This window comes from Apodemus sylvaticus, chromosome 12, assembly GCF_947179515.1.
Source record: "Apodemus sylvaticus chromosome 12, mApoSyl1.1, whole genome shotgun sequence".
NCBI lineage: Eukaryota > Metazoa > Chordata > Mammalia > Rodentia > Muridae > Apodemus > Apodemus sylvaticus.
This window is the reverse complement of record NC_067483.1, coordinates 77,838,757-77,859,956: the sequence shown is the minus strand read 5'-3', so window position 1 is coordinate 77,859,956 and position 21,200 is coordinate 77,838,757. Positions and strand designations below refer to the sequence as shown.

The 21,200-nt window shown below is 45.2% G+C and overlaps 1 protein-coding gene across 5 annotated transcripts in view; it reads left to right on the top strand.

Moving 5' to 3' along the window:
- The window catches only part of LOC127697198 (carboxyl-terminal PDZ ligand of neuronal nitric oxide synthase protein), a 294,753-nt gene that overhangs the window by 40,983 nt on the left and 232,570 nt on the right, over nt 1-21,200 (top strand). The window contains exon 1 of one of the 5 annotated variants that reach the window (XM_052200161.1): nt 17,410-17,467. The exons of the other annotated variants lie outside the window; for them this stretch is intronic. The gene's annotated coding sequence lies outside the window, so the exon portion shown is untranslated. Of the gene's footprint in view, nt 1-17,409; nt 17,468-21,200 lie in introns of those variants that run through there. 5 annotated transcript variants of the gene reach the window in all.

Sequence of the window (21,200 nt, the reverse complement as noted above, 5' to 3'; positions counted from 1 at the left end):
TGCGGGGCTATTGCATTGTCTTCCTTCTGGATGTTATGAGAAGATGGCAGATGAAAAGATTGTTAAGACATTTCTTCTGTCCCAAATTCCTACAAAGTGTGTTGTCTTGCTGATTCCACAGTCAACTCCTGACTTAAAAAACAAAACACTCCTCCACAGATTTTCTGTATGATTAACCAGTATTTGTGAGAGCTTTTACACAGCCGGTTGTCCTCTGAACCGAACTTGTGATCATCCATATTTTAAAATCTGCTTGCGCTTGCTGTGGGGTCTGTATGTCACTGAGGTTGTACAGAGGTTGTGGTAGAGGTAGAGTAGAGGTCACATACATCTTGTGGGAAGTTTCTGAGTTCCTCTGAGTCTTGGCAGTTTCAGCTTCTGTCTTAGTCAGGGTTTCGATTGCACCATGTCCAAAAACAAGTTGGGAAGGAATGGGCTAACTTTGCAATCCATCACTGCAGGAAGTCAGGGCAGGAACTCAAGCCAAGAAGGAATCTGAGGGCAGGAGCTGATGCAGAGACCATGGAGGAGTTCTGCTCACTGACTTGCTCCTCTTGGTTCGCTTTCTAATCCAGGAACAGCAGCCCAGCGGTGGTACCACTTAGAGACGGCTGTACCCTTTCCTGTCAATCACTAATTAAGAGAATGCCCTAGGGGCTTGCCTGCAGCCTGGATCACTTGGTGACATTTTCTTAACTGAGATTCCTTCTTCTCAGAGAGTATGTGTGTGTCAAGTTGACTCAAAACTAGTCAGCACAGTCTCTCTTCTCAAAAAACTTCCCCTAAACAAAATTTAGCATATCATTTCAGGAAGCCTTTGGCTCCTATAGCAAAATTCACTGCAGTTTTTAGAACCTTGGGATGAGACTCACTAATCTTGATGAATTGGTGTTCTGATAATTTGCCATCATTTCCAACATTTTGGGGGAGATAGAGGTACCAGGTTTTTTCTTAAAAAATTTATTTAGTGTGTGTGTGTGCACTATGGTGTGTATGTGTGTGTGTGCGCGCGCGCGCGCGTGCATGAGTGTGCGTGTGTGTGCGTGTGTGTGTGTGTGTGTGTGTGTGTGTGTGTGTGTGTGTCTGTGTGTGTGTGTGTGTATGTGTGTGTAGGTCAGAGGACAATTTGAAGGAGTTGGTTCTCATTCCTCCATGTGGATTGTCACACTCTGGGCTTTCAGGCCTGCTGTCAAGGCCTGTCCCTGCAGAACCATCTCACCTGGCTCAGGTTTTAAAGAAAGAGCAAGAAGAGGGACTGCTCTGGGACTTCTGGCAGGAGTTATCCTAGTAGTCTGTGGAGCAGCACAGCCGGTCTGGAGAGTCTGTGGACGCATTCCAAAAAGGGCTTTACTTTCCTGGTTTACAGACACAAGCCAATGTGAAACCTGATTAACCGGGAGGGATTTACAAGACATAGCTATGCGGGCATCGAGCCGGGAGTGGGGCATCGAGCCGGGAGTGCCTGCGTTTCCCTGAGAACTGCACTGGGTTTCTTTCTTGATAAAAGTGAAAGTTCTACTCAGTTTACTCTGTCTCCTACAAAAGCCCCAAACAAAACACAACAAAACCAACGGATGGCAAAAAAATGTAAGCAAAGGACTAGCTGCTCTTTTTGTTTTGGTATTTTGTTTCGCTTTGTTTTCAAATATTGTTTAAAAGTTGCCAACACAAAAAGGACTCAGTTAAAAAGTAGTAGAGACCTACTCAAGTGACTTTTTTTTTTCCCTCTATAAAAGGGTTGTGATGGCCTCCCCAAGCTTCTATGCAGCAATACCTTTCTCTTGACTTCAGAGTGTTTGGCTTCCAGGCTTGGGATCTCGATCTTGTTTCTTAAGGTACTGAAGGGCAGCAACAGGGATGCTAAGTGAATAGGGGACTTACAGGGACACTTGGAATTGCCTGGAACTGTCTCTGGGGACTTGAAGTGTGAGTCGTATTAGGGATCCTTGGCTTCCCGTGACGGAAACGGATGTTGAGGAGGAGGCAGCCTGGGTGGTAACAGTCTGTACGCATCCCAAGTGAAAAATAGGATCTGATGGGAGTGGAGGGGTTTCTTCAGGCTGTTGTGGGCAGTGGAAAATTTCCTCCAAACTCCTACGAAAGCTGCTGGGTTTTAGGCAGCGGCATGTGCACGCTCAAGGGCTGCGTGTGTATAAGGACATGCGTGTGGGTATACGAAGGAGCTTATCAGACCTCTCATCAGATCATGCTATCATCTGGGAACCTACCCCAACGAAAGCCTAAATACGCTCGACTGCTTTGTGCCGTGTCTTTTTACATCCGTACAGTTTCATCAGTGCGGAAACAGAAAGCGGAAATGCAACTTGAATGTTCACAACTGAGGAGTTAGTCTTTTCGTGAAAAGCGCTTCAGCTGATGGAAATCTGTACAACATTTAGCTGATCAGCAGGTGGGAGACGAGGACAAACTGACAATCCGGCCCAGGAACTAGGCAAAGGATTGATCTGGACTTTTTCCCCTTCACTTTTGAATGTTCTCTGTATGCACCGTGTGCAGTTTCCCCAGTGTCCCCTCTGTGTCTTCCCCACTCCTGACTGCCGTTCTGAGCTCTGCTGCTACCCAGAGTGTCGACACCTCTGCTCCTTCTCCTGATCCTTCTCTTGGAGTTTGTTTCTCTTGGATATGGATTCTGTGTTGGCCTGTTTAATGTCATCTTGACACTGCCTAGATAAGAGTCCTTTTAGAAGAGGGGACCTCAATCAAGAAAATGCTGCAACCAGATTGGTCTGTGGGCAAGCCGGTTGGGTATTTTCTTGATTGATGATTTATGTGAGAAGGCCAGGCTCACTGTGGACAGTGCCACCTTGAGCCAATGGTTTGGGGGTCTATAAGAAAGTAGAAAGTAGAGAGGCAGGCCACGGGGAACAAGCCAGCAGGTAGCACCTCTTGATGGCCTCTGAATCAGCTCCTGCCTCCGGGTTTCTTCTACCTTGACTTTCCTCAATGATGTCCCTAGAAGTGTAAGATGAAGCACCTTTTCCTCCCCAAGTTGCTTTGGACATGGTGTTTTATCGCAGCAGTAGGTACCCTAACTAAGATTCTGAAAAGAGACCCACACTAAGCTGAAGCTATAGCTTAGTCAGTGAAGGACTTGTTGTACAAGCATGTGGCCCTGAGTTTGGTAATCACAAGGAGTGTAAGAAAGCTAGGCATGGTGGTGTGAGCTTGTGACCTCAGGCTTGGGGAGCTGAACAGAGGTAGATCCCTGAGGCTCAGCTGGCCAGCTGGCTTAGTGAGAGAGCTTTCATTAAAAAGCAGGGTGGGGGAGGGGTGGAGTAGAGGCCAGAGATATGGCTCAGTGGTAAGAGCATTGGCTGTTCTTCCAGAGCCCCTGAGTCCAAGTCCCAGCACACCCATATACATAAATAAATTAAAAAAAAGAAGGTGCATATATCCTGAGAATGACTATTTCTGGGACACACACACACCTACCTACACTGGGATTCTTTTTCACCCACATCTCTGCAGGAGCAGAGTTCCCCATGGTGTGCCTCCCCACTCTTTTCATTCGGAACATTGCCTTTGAGGGATAATGGGTCCATTTGTGGAGTCTGAGAGGTGTGGTCCAGCCCCTCCCTCCACTTTGCTGTTGAGGAAGTGGAAGCCCCGTGGCTTGCTCCCAATCTCACAGCTGGGAGTCATAGGATGGCACCCCTACTTTTAGAGTAGTGCAGTGAAAATGTGGTCCTGGCCTTAGTCAGCTCTGTAGCGACACAGGGTCTTAGGAGGTGCAATTGTAAGGGAAGTGCCTACAGGGCACGTGCACTGTGTTATCTTCACGTGTGCACAGTAAATGATAGTATCAGAAGAAACAACAGTGATGGTGAAAGTTAGCAAGAATTCCTTCTTCCTTTTCCTACCATTGAGGAGGAGGCGCTCTCCTGTCGTCTGGACTGTGTCAGGACTCAACACCTCGCCTCCCTGCCTGCGTGGGATAAATGCTTAGGTAATATGTCCACACAGGAGTCCTGAAGCAACGTGGCAGCCAGGGCAGACTAACTGGTTCATGAGACGTTAAGGACATTTGAAGCGAGCATATTACAGCACGGGTGAACGTCTGTTATAGGACAACAGCATTTAAAAGCTGGAATTTATGGATACCTAAATCTGGGTGAGAACTAGAATTACAAAATGGTCTCTTCCTTTACGAAACAATTGATTTCTGTGTGTATTTAAATAGAAAACTCCAATTGACTACTATAAGATTGTATACTGATATTTCCCCATATGATAATAATTAGCAAAACAACAATAGTATAAAGCAAGACATATATACATACACACACATACATACATGTACACGTATATATATGTCAAAGCCATTAATGTAGCATATTCAGAGACTTTGTTATTCTGTATCCCTCTTACCTGAAATATAAATATGAATTTATTAGTTTTGCAATTGTCTTTTTAGTGTTTCTCTTGCAAATGTGGTTCTTCATTTCCTTTCTGAACCTCTACAGCATAGGGAATGTCAGAGTCACTGTTGCAACCCCACCCCTCTGTAGTGTTCCTACAACAGGATCTCCTTAGCCTGCACTGGCATTGACCTGCCTCATGAGCGGGAACTAAAGGCATGTGCTATACACTGGTAGGCTTTTTCTCCTCTTATTTTGAGTTCATTTCAAATATAGAGAATTGTAATTGCCAATAGGATGAAGAATGATAATTTATCTTTTCCCTTTCTTCTACTCACCAGCATATATACACACAAACTTTTCTTTTTCCTTGAAACACTTTTTTTAATGTTTTTTAAAGTTTAATTTATTTTATGTGCTTGCATGTGAGCCTGAGCACACGTATGTGTGCCACATGTGTGTGGTAACTGTGGAAGTTAGAAAAGGTCATGAAGTCTTCTGTATTGGAGTTATAGGTAGTTATGAGCCACGCCCCCTTCCCCCGTCCCCATTGCGGGTTCTGGGAACTGAACTCCGGTCCTCTGGAAGGGCGGCAAGGATTGTTAAGGTTGGAGCCCTCTCCCAGCCCCTTCACAAACCATTCGGAAGTGAGTTGCTTACACGAGTTTCTTTATCCCTAAGCATTTTTGTACAGCTTCCAAAGAAACAGAGTGTTTTCTTACATACTTAAAGCACGGTTGCCAGTTAGGAAAGGAATAGTGACGTCATCCCTATTGGTCATGCCTCTGGAAGCTTGGACAGGGGCGCGCGAGATGGCTCAATGGGTAAAGGTGCTTGCTGACAAGCCCGAGGACCAGAGTTTGATCCCCAGGACCCCATGTGGTGGGAAGAGAGGACTAACTTCAAGTTGTCCTCTGACCTCCACACGTATGTAATGGCCCATACGCCCCCTCTCCCAAATACAGAAATTAATTTAAATTTAGTATCTCACAAAAGAACCTTAAGGAAGGAGAACTTTATTCTGGCTTACAGGTCTAAGGTTAACTCCTTCATGGCAGGGACATTCCAGGTGGCCGTGGGTTGTCTAAGACCTCAGGTCCCTTGCAATACCTGCTGTTAACCACTGGGCATCTCTCTAGGACACCCCCCTGCCCGACCCCCAACACTCACACCCCCACATACTCCAGTGTGAATTATATTTCTCAAAAAATTGCAATTCAATTTTTCGAATAGTATTTGCTACATTAATTTTTTCCTACTTGTTCGAAATACAAGCTTTATTATATACTACATTTCCATATGAAGGGTTTTAATACTATTAGGTTTCATTGTCTGTCCTCGGAGACGTACTCATTCAGTGGAATTGAAAATGCTATCTCTAGTCTTCCCATGGTTTAGCTCTGATCACAGTCTTCATCCCTGATTCACATTTACAAAAATGTCATCATACCATACTGAAATATCCAACATTATATTAAATATTGATAACCGTCCTCATTATTCAACAGCTCTTAATGAGCACGCCTCGTACAAATGTCTGTGTGCTGAGCCTGTTTCTCTGCGGTGCTTTCCTCTTTTTCGTTCTTGCCTGTGTTCCTCCTCTCCTCTCCTTACTCACAGTGCAGGTATTTAAATGACAGCACACGGGTTGTATTAAGTGGGGGTGGGTGATTCTCCGTAGCTGACCCCTCTCTCCTCACTGCTTGAAGCGCTGCTTCTTTACCCTCCGGGATCTGCTGCAGGCCAGAGCACAGCCTGGGACGCTTCTACTTGCTGCTCTGTTTGGGGGCTGTTGAGTCACTCCTGAGTGGGTCTGATCAGACCCTGGGTGGATTTGATTCTTTCTGTAGAGAATGTCATTTTTTTTTCTTTGATAACCCCCTGGCTTCATTTCTCATATTCTCTGCACACACAGACTCATGAGGACTTAGATGAATTAAGTTTTGTAAGCCAAGTTTACCAATTTCTGTGAATTTTAAAATTAACTAATTTTTAGATTTTATTTATTTATGTGTATGAGCGTTTTGTCTGAACATATGTATGTATATCACTCGTGTGCCTGATGGCTGCTTGGATGCCCTGGAACTGGAGTTGCGGGAGGTTGTTAGCCATTAAGTGGGCACTGGGAACTGAATCCCAGTTTCTGCCAGGACAAGTGCTCTTAACTCTTGACTCATCTCTCTAGCACATTTCTTCTTGTCTATCCTATCTATCTATCTGTCTGTTTATCTATCTATCTATCTGTCTGTTTATCTATCTATCTATCTATCTATCTATCTATCTATCTATCTATCTATCTATCTATCTATCTGCCTGTCTGTCTGTCTGTCTGTCTGTCTATCTTTCTATCTATCTATCTATCTATCTATCTATCTATCTATCTATCTATCTATCTATCTATCTATCTGGGAAGGGTCTCATGTATCCAAGTCTATCCTCAAACTTACTATGTAGCTAAGGATGGCCTTGAATTCCTGATCCTCTTGTCCACACCCCCTAAGTATTAGCATTACAGGTGTGTACCACCGTGGCCAGTTTTATACAGTACCAGGGATCTCATCCCGGGCTTCTTACATGCTTGTCAAACGTGCTACTAACTAAGCTCCATCCCCAGCCATCTGAGTACCTTTGAGACAGTGTCCCTGTCTGTCCCTATGCAGCCTGTCCCTATGAAAGCTGTCTTGCCAAGTGCTTTGAACCCTCAGCTCAACTTCCTCTGCTGTGCTGTCTGTACTTCTTACAAACACGCCTCCTCTGTGATGTCACTGTAGGCCTTAGCCAACAGTTCTAGCCCTCTGTGGCCTGCCTTCCAGTCCTCTCATTTGTCCTGTGGTCACACATGCCTCATGTCAGCATCTGGCTTTGTTCTCTAAGTGACTGACCCTTCAGTCAGTGAAGCGGGTGCCTCTGCTATCCAGCTTCAGTTGTCATAGCATTCTGCCATCGTTGCCCATTAGCCTATAGTTCAAGCTTTGTAGGCTGCTCAGACCGGTCTTGCCACCTCCCACGGCCCATACCATGATGCGTGTACACTTATGCCTGGCATGTTTCCCCAACTGTCTACCTCAGATCAAATGCTGCATCTCTGACATTGGAAGAAGGCAGCCTCCCTCCAAGATGATCCCATCCCTTCTGAGTCCTCAGTCCACTAATGCCAGTCTTTGTGGAGCCTCTAGACAGATCCTTGAGGTTTCAAATCATCTTTATTAAGCTTCTTTCCTCTTGGAAAGCGTGGTGTTGGTTCCGTAGCCACACTTGTGTGCTGAAGAGTGAATGAGTCCACATGTTTTCCAGGTACAAGTGCAACCTCCTTCCATTGGAAAACCCGAACAGTCTTTAGAGAGCTTGCGATGCTACAGAACACAGATATCATGCTGATGGTATCTGCAATTTGATTTATCGTATAATTCTTCCTATCTAAATTGCATGTCACTGAAGGCCAGCGGCCTCTCTCACTCCCACAGTAATGAATGTGATTAATAAATTGCACGAGACTAACATGCACTGCTTGGCCTCATTGTGTAGTATAAGCCCTCTGGAGGAGACACTGTGCTGGACTTGGTGTGGTCCTGTTTCTCTCACCTCCGCTGCTTATACCACCAGGTTCACCTTCGAAGTGTCAAATTTACTGAAGTTTAGCGATAGCTATCATCTGTTGAGCTTCTGTTCATTGTTCAGTGGCATTAATAAAATCAGGCCTGTAAGGAAGGGGCCATTTTCTCCCTTCTGTAGATGAGGAAACAAAGGCACAGAGAGGTTAAGAGATTGGACCAGTTTTTGGAGGAACCGCCAGACTGATTTCCAGAGTGGTTGTACCAATTTGCAACCCCACCAGCAGTGGAGGAGTGTTCCTCTTTCTCCACACTGTCTCCAACACCTGCTGTCTCCTGAATTTTTAATCTTAGCCATTCTGACTGGTGTAAGGTGAAATCTCAGGGTTGTTTTGATTTGCATTTCCCTAATGACTTATGAAGTTGAGCATTTTTTAAGATACTTCTCCGCCATCCGAAGTTCTTCAGGTGAGAATTCTTTGTTTAACTCTGTACCGCATTTTTTAATAGGGTTGTTTGGTTTTCTGGAGTCTAACTTCTTGAGTTCTTTATATATATTGGATATTAGCCCTCTATCTGATGTAGGATTGGTGAAGATCTTTTCCCAATTTGTTGGTTGCCGATTTGTCCTCTTGATGGTGTCCTTTGCCTTACAGAAACTTTGTAATTTTATGAGGTCCCATTTGTCAATTCTTGATCTTAGAGCATACGCTATTGGTGTTCTGTTCAGAAACTTTCTCCCTGTACCGATGTCCTCAAGGGTCTTCCCCAGTTTCTTTTCTATTAGCTTCAGAGTGTCTGGCTTTATGTGAGGTCCTTGATCCATTTGGATTTGAGCTTAGTACAAGGAGACAAGGATGGATCAATTCGCATTCTTCTGCATGCTGACCTCCAGTTGAACCAGCACTATTTGTTGAAAAGGCTATCTTTTTTCCATTGGATGTTTTTAGCCTCTTTGTCGAGGATCAAGTGGCCGTAGGTATGTGCGTTCATTTCTGGATCTTCAATCCTGTTCCATTGATCCCCCTGCCTGTCACTGTACCAGTACCATGCAGTTTTTAACACTATTGCTCTGTAGTATTGCTTGAGGTCAGGGATACTGATTCCCCCAGACTTTCTTTTGTTGCTGAGAATAGTTTTAGCTATCCTGGGGATTCCCCACCATGTAATAAGGATACATGCTCTACTATGTTCATAGCAGCCCTATTTATAATTGCCAGATGCTGGAAAGAACCCAGGTATCCCTCAACAGAAGAGTGGATGCAAAAAATGTGGTATATCTACACAATGGAGTACTATTCAGCCATTAGAAACAATGAATTCATGAAATTCTTAGGCAAATGGATGGAGCTAGAAAACATCATACTGAGGTAACCCAGACTCAAAAGGTGAATCATGGTATGCACTCACTAATAAGTGGATATTAACCTAGAAAACTGGAATACCCAAAACATAATCTACACATCAAATGAGGTACAAGAAGAAAGGAAGAGTGGCCCCTTGTTCTGGAAAGACTCAGTGAAGCAGTATTCAGCAAAACCAGAACGGGGAAGTGGGAAGGGGTGGGTGGGAGGACAGGGGGAGAGAAGGGGGCTTATGGGACTTTTGGGGAATGGGGGGACTAGAAAAGGGGAAATCATTTGAAATGTAAATAAAAAATATATCAAATAAAAAAAATTAAAAAAAAAAAAGAGATTGGACCAAGGCCTTGAGTCTTCTAGGTGGCAGCAGTGTGATTTGAATACATCGCAGGGACTGTGGTCCTCCCTTGCAAGCGTAGGAGCGGGCTTTGTTTGCTGCCTTGCTTTGCATCTGGAAGAGTCTCACTGCACCTCAGCTTGTGTACCACAGGGTTGAGTCTTCTTTTCTCAGGCAGTAAGCACAGGACGATTCTGGCACTCTGTGTGTTTCTCTGCTCCCACCAGCTTCTCCCCTGTCGAACTAGAAGCAACACTGTTGCAAGAGAGTGTCTGGAAATACTTGGAAACTTCACAACAAAGGATACTTTATTTAGTTTAGTAGGGATGGCACATACGTGTATCCTAGACATGTGGGCTCAGGCCTGCATAGGAAGGTGGGTTGAAGCACCTGACCGTCGTGGAGTGGTTGTTGGGAGGTGAAGGTCATGGAATACTGGACTCCGCCAAATACTTTGTACACTGTGCCAAGTGTGCTATTCCTTCTACTCTATGGGCAATGATGGGGTCCTGGACTTCTGTGAAGGAGAAAGTACACCTCAGTTATACCTCCCCAGACAAGGGGCTCTCCTGAGGGCAGAGGTGCTTTTGGAGAGGACGGGGTGGTGGATGTAGAGCTAGTTAGTATGTAACTAATTTTCTCGACACCTTGATCAGAGCTTAGGGAAAATCAGCTTAACAGAGAGATAGTCAGGAAAACCCAGAGTCCTTTCTGAGTGGCTGACATGATGGAACCAGGAGCCTTAACTTAATTTAATTACCCACTGAGGTGAGCTCATGGGAATGTGACAGTTATTATTCAATAAGATAACTTCATAATTATTCGATTGAGTTTCAGCTCATTAAAGTAACATGGAAAGTGATGGTAACCTTATTCGGAAGATCTGTCATGGGTAGAAAATGATCTTCTGATGTCAGAGCAGAAATCCAGACCAGAGAACATCTCAGCCCACATCTCCACCGTGAGGCCTGAAGCTATGTGACACTGAGGGTGGCCTCTGAACTTCTTTAGTGTTCCTTGGTTCTGGGGCCATTATGGCACATTTCCAGAACTGGTACTCCGTTCTTGTTGGGACTCCCCGCCTTCCTTGAATCCTAGTTCCTTGTCTGCTCTGGCTCTTCTCCTTGAGCTACATTTTTTCCCCTCCTCCTTTGTGCTAGCTTTTGATTGTCATCGAAACTTATGTGTCAATGCAGTCTAGTGTGATGGTACTTGATGCAATATAATATCACCAGCTGTCTTTCTTAGTGAGGGTTTTATTGCTGTGAAGAGACACCATGACCAAGGCAGCTCTTATAAGGATAACATTTAGTTTGGGCTGGCTTACAGTTTCAGAGCATCTCAGCCCACATCTCCACCGTGAGGCCTGAAGCTATGTGACACTGAGGGTGTCCATTATTTGTCCATTATTATTATGGTGGGAACATGACTTTGTGCAGGCAGACATGGTGCTGGAGTTGCCAAGAGTTCTATATGTTGCTGTGATGGCAGCCAGGAGGGGAAGGATCTCTTCCACACTGGGTGGAGCTTGAGAATCAGGAGACCTTAAAGCCCACCCCACAGTGACACATCTGCTCCAACAAGGCCAAGTCCACTCCAACAAAGCCATGACTCCTAATAGTGCCACTCCTCATAGGCCAAGTATTGAACCACATGAATCAATGGGGGTCAGACCTATTTAAACTACCACACCTGTTGACTTCAGTATCCGATCTATGGCTTAATGTCCTTTTGAGTTCATTCTGTAGCATCCATGGGCCTAAGTTTTTTCTAGGTGTGTTTTCTTGTTTCATTTATTCTTGATCAGAACCAAGTCTTGTTGATTTCATGTCTGTGTTTTGGTTACCATTGTGCCTGAATTCAGAGATGATAGTTTTCTCTAGAAGTATATAAAGTCATACTGCACCAAGGTTTCCTTGTTCTAAAACAGTGGTTCTCAACCTTCCTAATGCGGTAACCCTTTAACACAGTTCCTCATGTTGTGGTGACACCACCCCCCAACCATAAAACTATTTTTTGTTGCTACTTCATAACTGTAATTTTGCTGCTGTTATGGTTTATAATGTAAAAACTTTGGAGATAGAAGTTTTCTGAAAGGGTCATGACCCAAAGGTTGAGAACCACTGTTCTAAAGTATAATTTAAAAATTTTTATTATATTTGGTGTGTGTGTGTGTGTGTGTGTAGATCAGGAGATCAGAAGACAGTCTGTAGGAATACAGTTATGTCTCTGGGCTGTGGAGAATAAATTCAGGCCACCAAGTTCCCTGGCAAGTACCCTTCCCCTTTGAGGCATCCTGTTGGCCCGAAGTATAAGATTTTATATGAACTAGATTTTAGGGTGGGAACATTCTTCTCTGGCATTAGTAAAAATTGTTGATGCTTCTTCTCTCTCTTCCATGATGGATTAAGCTGTTCAGTTGTAGTGTATGGGTCACTCATACATTGTTAGCACTTTTCTGTGGCATTGGGCAGTCTTGAGTAGTTTCTGGACTATTTTTATAAAATGTCATGCAAGAAGCATGTTAGAGCTGGTATTTGTTGCCTTAATCTTGTTGTCTACATTGGGACATTTAGATGCTCACTAAATGTTTTCTGGAGCTTTTTCTTAATTGCAGTGTGGTTAATTCCTCTCAACTGCAGGAAGCCAAGGTATTTATAGGTTGTTATTATTTTTGCGGTTGGTAGAAGAAATCAGCGTTCATTGGGTGCCAAGAGCATGTTTGGCATGAAGGAGAATTAGAATCATATCTCCTTTTTGCCCTGTGAACTCGATGTGGAATGAACTAAGTGGGAAAGAAGGAAAGAGAGGATACATTTTCACAAAATTGTTTTTTTTTTTTTAATTTTCTAAAAAAGGAAAGATAATGAACTTCAGTTCAAAAGGACACCAGAATCCAACCACAGCGTGAAACTCAGGTGACACAGTGATCAAGATAGTATTTGTGGTAAATCTGACAGATCTGACGAGTGAGTCAGAGCAAACCCAGGGACAACCGATAACTGATAACTTACCTCAAAGGAAGACCATAGAGGTACAGATGGGGAGGGGGCGAGAGCTGAGAAAATGGCTGCTATGCCTTTGCTGTAGGGCAAGGGAACCCTGGAACGATGGGTTCTTCTCCCTACCTAGTGGCTACCTTGTTGGACTCTGACGTTCTAGACATCCCCTCACCCTGTTCCCGACTCTCATGTCCTAGTTTAGAGCCTCCTCAGCTCTTCATGGTGTCACTCTCATTTTGCCCTCTCCGATCCACCACCCACCAAGCGGCCAGATACATCTGACCCAAGTGCATTGCTCCAGTCTGGAGAGATGGCTCAGCGGGTAAAGCTTGATGACAGGAACTGGGTTGTCAATACCCAACTCCCACAAAGTTTGTTGCGCAAGATCCTAAATGGCTGCCCATGATTTCAGTAAGGCTATTAGACCCTCCTACCTTGCCCTGTGTGTGCATTCTGCCTTCTGTCCCTGGTGGGCCAAAGGCTGGAAGCATCTAAACATTCCAGGGAATAATGCTGGCCTAGCTTTTGTTTCTGTGTGTACTGCGCACATGCCTACAATGGGGCCCTTCCTCTGTTTCTACCCAGCAGTTCTCCTTCTACTCAGCCTGCAAGTTCACAGACCATCTCACAGAGCACTTCTGGCCGGTGCCCACGTGAATTATGTGCTTGTCCAGCTGAACTTGTGCTGGACTTTGTAGATATCACCTTATCGCAGCTGTGACCCCTGCATGCTGTTACTGTTAAAGCGTGTGTCTGTCTCTTGTGTGCTATTGGCACTTAAAAGACTAGCGTCCTCTTTTCCTGCTTTGTAGCAATCCTTGCAAGGAGGACTGGGTCACGCCAAGCTGCCAGGTCCTCAAGGACACAGTGTGTTTTGAGAATCTGCAAAGATTTTCAGCGTTAGTATATTTGCAAGGAGAATAGGCTCTTGGAATCCTGAGAGGATGTATTTATCTCCCATTCTGGACTATTTCCAGGACTGGAGGACAGGAACAGTTGGTACAAATGTCCTGGATTTGTAGATGTCATTTTGATGTGGGGGACACCTGCTCTGGGTACAAAATTGGTATTTTCTTTGGACCCTGAGAATCAGAAGACTTCACGTCTCCTACGGGTACAGCAGAGTCTGCGTAGGGGATGGCTGCTCCAGGTTTTCTTTGTAATGCAATTAGTGTGGCCATCTGGGGATCTGCCTTAGAGCGTGAGGATATCTTGGGCACTTCTGACTTGTGGAAACTGGGGGACAGGAACTGACTTCAAGACTAGTGGGAAACAGGCAGACCCACTTTTGAGAGTACTGCAGACATCATAGTAAATAAAGGTCGATCTGTTCAGCTTTCCTAAATGTGTGCAGGAAATGATATAAATAGAGTCTGTTTTGGGAGAGAGGGTTTTCCTATGTAGTTCAGGCTTGCCTCGAACTCAGGATCCTTCTGCCTCAGTCTCCTGAGTGCTAGGATTAGAAACACGAACCAACGTGTCCAACCCAGAGTTGTCTCATATGAACCTGGGCTCACGATCTCCCCACCCCTTTGCCATGCCTCATTGTCATTTGTAGACCCATCATACCTTGGTGGAAACAGGATGCAGGGCATCACCCTTTCCTCATAATCAACCTTATTGATTACTATGTTATATAGAAAAGCTGAGAACTAGCTGCAGGGTTCAGAAATGAGAATGGAAAATTAGAGCTGGAGATTCTCTAATCTGTTCAGTGGCGGGATCCCTGGCTTACTTTCCTGTGTGTGTGTGTGTGTGTGTGTGTGCATGAACCCCCTCTCTCAATTGCAGAAGTGTATAAATTTCTTCTCTGTCTTATATCTGGTTATTGGGAAGTCTCTTTTAGCCCTTCTGGGATGAAGACTGCCTTTCCAACCAGGCATGCGCTGCTGTATTAAGGGATGTGGATTATCAAGCCAACTCGAGCTAGGCCGGAGTCCAGCAGATCCGGAGCTGCTCCTGAAGGACGGGGGACTGGTGAACTCAGCTCCTAGACTGGAGATTCTGCTCAACCTGCTTCTTGACCTTGAGCTTCCATGCTGGCCAACTCCAGACCCCTCAGAGTTTGAGTTTAGTAATGAAGGTGGGAATTGAGATTTGGAGCCTGTGATCTTAGACTTTCTACATTCATGATTGGTGCACCCTCTCCACCCCCAAGAGAAAATTAGCAGGCAAAGTGTGATTCACAGTTTACACAACCTTCTGCCGCAGGGCTGGTTCCCTCTATTTTCTATGCATCCATTTCCTCTTGGTCAGCAGCATCCTCCTAGCCACACCGATGAACACATCTGAATTCTGGACCACTCTTGCTACCCCCAGAGCTGTTTCTTTTTAACTTTGTCTTCTGTATGTCTCCAGCACTATTGATTTGCCATCCTCCTTCAGGGCATTGGGTTAGCCTGTGCCTCTGGAAGCCTTCTGTCTATCAGCTGGTCTGAATTAACACCCTTCACCGTGGTTTATAGGAGTGCTGTGCAAGGTGGTCTAGAACTCCAGGACTCAGAGAAGTAAGCCATAGGGCTGTGCTCTCTCCTACACATCCTCACTGTCCATCCTATCCATCTCTAAGCCTGCACGCCTCGGCATTCACTTGCTTGCCCCACATTCTGCTATCCAGATAATGACAGCCTTCTGCCCCCTTCTGCTGGGGTTACTTAAGTCTAAGTCCACACTTGTGTAGAGCTGCACGTGCAGTTGCATGTTGCTGTGTTGTCATATGTGTAGAATGTTATTGTTGCTTATCTATGTCTCCATTTTGCATATTTATCTGTGAATCCACAGACAGAACAGCTTCCTTAACTGAAAGCAAGAGGCAACAGTTCTCCTTGGTTTCCGGTATATATGGAAGCACTTGTTGATCTGTGAGAGACTAAATGTGTATGGGGGTCGGGGTGGGGAAGGTGTGGGGGTGTGTGGGGGGTGTTGCGGGTGGGTGTGTGGGGGTGGAGGTGATGCTCGGAAGGTCTTTGAAGCCATTATCCATTCCTTATAGTCAATATTATAAGTAAACCCAAGGAAAAGACTGTAACAGGCAGCTCCTTTTCTTTCTCCTTAGGTATGCAATATGTTGACTTGCTAAGTAACTGTAGTTGACATAACAAATATATCCTATTCATTGGTAACCAGTTGCCTCAAAACTCATCAGTCAAGGGCCAGCAAGATAGCTTAACAGGTGAAGTGCCTGCTGCCAGTCCCAAAGACCCGAGTTCAATCCCCAGGACCTACCTGATGGAAGGAGAGAACATGACTCTTACAAGTTGTCTTTTATACTTGTATTGTGGGCTTGTGCACCTCCCTATCAAAAAGTAAATGTAGTGAAAATTAATAAAAACCTTAACAGTCAAAAGCTGCTCTTGTCCATTTGTCATTATGGTTTCTGTGGGTTGGGTCTAGAGGAGGAAAGTAACTGTGGTTCTTACTGTAGGTCTTGGGAGATTATATTTAGTTTGTCTCTGTTGTGCCACAGGGCAGGGTGTTGATGGGATATGTGGTTTTCCTTTGGTTAGGTTTTGTAAATGTGGGCACGGTGACTCAAGAGGATAAGACTGTAGAAAAGGGGTGGGTAAAGTTCTCGGAATGTGTATAAAAATATAAGAATTTATATTAATGTCGTTATTAATAATTATGGTGCTAGAGCCTTTATTTCCTTCACTTGCCACCTGTGCCACATCCAACCCTGGCAGGGGATGAAGAAGCTGGTGTGACTGAATCCCTGTACTCCTGGCCAGGCGGGGCCTGGGGTCAATGTAGTTCACTGCCTGCCATTATAAGGCTAGATGCCCCAGTGTAGGGGAATGCCAGGCCGGGGAAGTGGGAGTGGGTGGGTGGGGGAACACCCTCATAGAAGCAGGTGAGTGGGGATGGGATAGGGGGTTTTTTTGGAGAGGAAACTAGGAAAGGGGATATCACTTGAAATGTAAATAAAGAAAATATCTAATAAAAAATAATAAAAGAAACTATCCAAGGCTGGATAATTAATAAAGGAATGTGGTTTATTTAGTTTGTGGGTCTGGAGCCTGGGGAGACCAAGGCCATTTATCTGTGAGGGCCTTCCTGCAGTGTTACTGGAGGCAGTGGGTATCACATGGTGAGAAGGAGCAAGCCAATCAGAAGAGCTTTTAAAACAAAGCCACTCCCACAGCCACACATCCATTAATCTGAGAATGGGTAAATCCATCCGCAGGGGCCCAGCTCCTCCCCTTCCCCCCAGCCAGTCACTTTCCAGAGGCCCTACCTCCAACTGCCACCAACATGTGACTTTGAAGGTTAAGTTCCTGACACGTTAAATCCTGGGGAACAAACATTCAAAGCATAGCTACTTCAGGTCACCCTGAAGGGCAGTTCTTTCTCTCTTGGAAATCTTCCTTTATTCCCATGAGGAGCATGGGGATGGAATTTTCGTAGCAGCACCTATGTTCTCTGGTAGGTTAGGGTGTTTACTGCTACAGGAACCCTTCAGGGTCGAGAGGAGAGGACACTTCATCCCAGTATTATCTAGGACTGGAGATTCCTGGCATGTGGGGATTTCAGGGCTAAAACCAGGACATGGCCTGGAAGACCGGACTGATTGTCCTATCTAACTGGGCCTAAAGTTGCTTCCTGTTGCAGTCCTGCACCTAACCGTTCTTGCTCCAAGAACTTCCCAGCTCAGGAGAGGCAAGCATGTAGCTCAGGCCTCCCCTGCTTGGGGGTGTCGCAACACTTAGCCTGACCCAGTCGCAGCTGCCTGTGCCTGACTTGAGTTTTGGCCTCATCTGTTCCTCGTGGGTATTGCTCTCTGAGCTTCCTGTAATTCCGAGGGTGAGGAGATAGAACATCACAGATACTAACCACCGAGGTACCGTGTTTTTGTGTGGTGCGGGGGACAGACGCAGACCTAAGATTATGGCTTGCTTCTTGTCTGTTTCTGAGGGTGAGTTTTTTCCTGTCACCCATTCTGGGGACAAGTCTGTGAGTGACTGACAGGTGTTCTGTGACTGGAACTGGCTTGATGGGAGCAGGTTCTCCATTCTCTGTAAGGACCAGTGGGTGTTTCCTCAGAGGCTCCCTTCTGAAGTTTTGCTTGTGTGGATTGTGCACAGTGACTGTTGAGGAGATGTCTTGTGAAGGGGAGAGAATAGGATGTGTCTTCTGCTGCGGTAGATGAACAAGACTGTCTAATGGAGACAGTATGTGGTGCTGGTGTAAGGAGCATGAGTCTTTGGCCCCCTCCATAAACATTCATGTTAGGCTGGGCAGTGGTGGCGTATGTCTTTAATCCCAGCACTCGGAAGACAGAGGTAGATGGATATCTGTGGGTTTGAGGCCAGCCTGGTCTACAAAGTGAGTTCTGGAATAGCCAGGGCTATACAGAGAAACCCTATCTTGAACCCCTCCCCTCCAAAAAGAAAAAAATCTTGTTAAAATCAGTTTCTCCTTGAAACTGTCTTTTCCTTTTGAACCCACCCTACAAGTCTGGACCCTTGCTGTTGGTCTTTAACACAGTCTTTAAGCCAGACTTGGCACAGTCTTACTTAGGTTTCCAAAAAACACTTTTCTATGTTGCAAAGCAGACGGTTGTCTGCAACCTCTTCTGCCCGGGATGGCCTCCTCCTTCGCTCCTGCGAGAATCTCCCATCATTTCCAAACCCTGACCTCTGCCTTTGTGCTTCCTTTTCTTCAACAGACATAAAGTGCTCTGTAACTTTCTCATAAAGATAGTAGAGTTCCAGGGTGGCACTGCATGCTTCTCCAGCACGGTCTGGTTTAACTCCTGAATTAACATTCTACTGCTTTGACAAATAACTGAGAAAGATAAGGGAGGAGAGACATAGTTTTGGCTTATGGTTTCAGTTTGTAATCACTTGGGTTTGCTGCTTGTTTCTGGGCCTGTGGTGTGTTAGGGTGTCATGATGGCAGGACATGGCACAGGGCAGATCTTTACTTCCTGGCATCCAGGAAGCAGAGAGCGACAGGGGACAAGACATGCCCTTCAAAGATGTGCCCCCAGTGACCCATTTCTTCCATCTTGGCAGGACCTCATAAGTCTCTGCCATTTTCCAATCATTCCATCAAAATAATTCGTCAGCGAAGCCAGAACCCTCATGGTCCAGTGACTTCCCAAAAGTCTGTCATCTGAGTCTCCAACACTGGAGGCTTCAGGGGACATTTCAGATACAGACAGTGCCGGGAACAGTAGGGAACACAGCTTCCTACAGAGGCTGTAACAGCCCAAGGATTTAACTTCTGAGACCTCTAATCTGGTGAGGCTGGGAATTCAATTGATACTACAGAAAGAATTTCAGTTTGACCAGGGAGAGCAAATTCGGGGTTTTTTAGGTAAAGAAAAGTGCATTGTTTAATACAAGAAAAGATAACTCACACTATGCATTTGAGCGTCGGCATTAAGACATATCCACACAAGAAAGAATAGAAATACATAACAAGGTTGGCGTAGGCATCTGCTTCTCAAAGGAGGGAATTGGAATTCACACACACACACACACACACACACACACACACACGCACGCACACATGCACACGCACACATGCACATGCATGCATGCACACATTTTTAAGGCCCTGAATATACGTGTGTCTGTGTGTGTGTGTGTGTGTGTGTAGACTAGTGGCTGACCTCAGATGTCTTACTTGCTCACTTCAATTTTGAGGCAGGGCCTCTCATTCTGAACACTGACCTTGGTAATTTGGTTAGGCCAGCTTGCCAGCTAGCCCTAGGGGAATCCTCTGTCTCCATATACCAAGTGCTGGGACTGCAGGTAGGCAGTTGTGGGTATTGGACATACATGGGTGCTGAATTACCTCCCTAGCTCCCATTTTGGATAATGGTGGCTTTGAAGTTATGGGGTCCAGAGGATTTAAAAGATTAAGTAGAAGTCTTTTGGGTATTGGTGGTCTTAGCGTGGCTGTTGCTGTGGTAAAACATCACGACCAAAAGCAAGATGGGGAGGAAGGGGTTTACGTGGCTTATGCTTTCATATCACTGTTCATCACTGAAGGAAGTCAGAGCAGGAACTCAAACCAGGGCAGAATCCTAGAGGCAGGGGCTGGTGCAGAGGCCAGAAGGGGTGCTGCCTCCTGCCTTGCTCAGTCTGATTCTTTTTAAATAGAACCCAGGACTACCAGCCTAGGGATGGCATCACCCACAATTGGGCTGAGCTCTCCCCAGTTAATCACTAATTAGGAAAAGGTCTTCCAGACTTGCCTATAGCCCAATCTAGTGGAGCCATTTTCTCAATGGTGCTCCTTCCTCTCTCTGATGATTCTAACTTGTATCAAGTTGGCATAAAGCTAGCCAGGATACTTTTATTAATCAAAATTCTTTTGTGGTACCTGGGATTACAAAAAATGGTTTACAATGTGCTTTGTATAGATTTCAGCATAGAAAGATTTACAAGTAAGTTTGCTGATTAAAAAAAAAAAAGCCAGGTGAAAGAGTGGAAGGAATCCTTCCTGCACGTAGGTCAAACGAAGTCAGGATACATGCTTCGACTGTAAATACGGCGCACAACCTTGTTTGTGATATTTACTTAGGGAAGTAGAGCTTTAAAGATGAGAAAGAAATGTCAGTGAGGTTAAAATTAAAGGTCATGCACATATTGGCTTAAGTGTGGTTTAGCATTCCTGCTTGAAATATCTTTCAAAAGGAAAGGGATGGTGGTGGTGGTAGGAGACACTGTATCTAATAAGGCATTCTGTTTAGCTGTGTCAAAATTATAATATACATATATGTACATATGCATGTACATGTATACATACATATATACATATATGCATATGTATATACATATACACATACATATACATGAGAGAGATGGGTTCTAAGTGGTTTAGCCTGACTGGTCTGGAACATACTATGTATATCAGAATCTCACAGAGAACCACCTGTCTACCTCTGCCTCCTGAATGCTGGGACATGGTGGTGCCCTTTACTATGTCAAAATTCTTACCTATCAGCCAGATCCTTAGGACAAAAGTTCTACTTTCCCTTTCAATGTTCCCTCAATCTCCCTGTCTTTCTCTGCAGCCCCCGAGACCACGGCATAGCATTCCATTACACTGGTGAGAAACTGAGGGACCAGCTGTTCCCTGCTCATAGAGCAGCTGAAAGGACTTCAACTAGATAGTCATGGAAGTGTGTAAAAATGACCACAGGGCTGTTCCATGTTAAGGGGAAGGAATTCATTATAGATATGGGAGAGAGAAAGCCAGACGCATCTGGCAGGGTCCAGAGCAGAGAAAGAAGTAGATTGAATATGGCTATTAGACTGGACCTGGCTACGATGGGGAGAATCAGGAGCAGAGAGGGGTGTGGGTGGTGTTTGGGGGAAATACAGGTGGTAGGGACAGTGAGTAGCAAGGGGGAGGGAAGTCTGTGAGCTTGAGGCTGGAGCAGGGGAGGAGCTGAGGAGGACTAGGGTGGACTCTGAAATGTGTGACTGGTCCTTGAGGTACTGCAGGAGTCTGGAGGCTAGCATGCACTTTGATGTGCTAATAGGCACCACAGATGGCCATTTGTCCCTTCTGCCTTTTGGAATATGGGAAAATGGAGTTTCCTTTGGATCTGACTG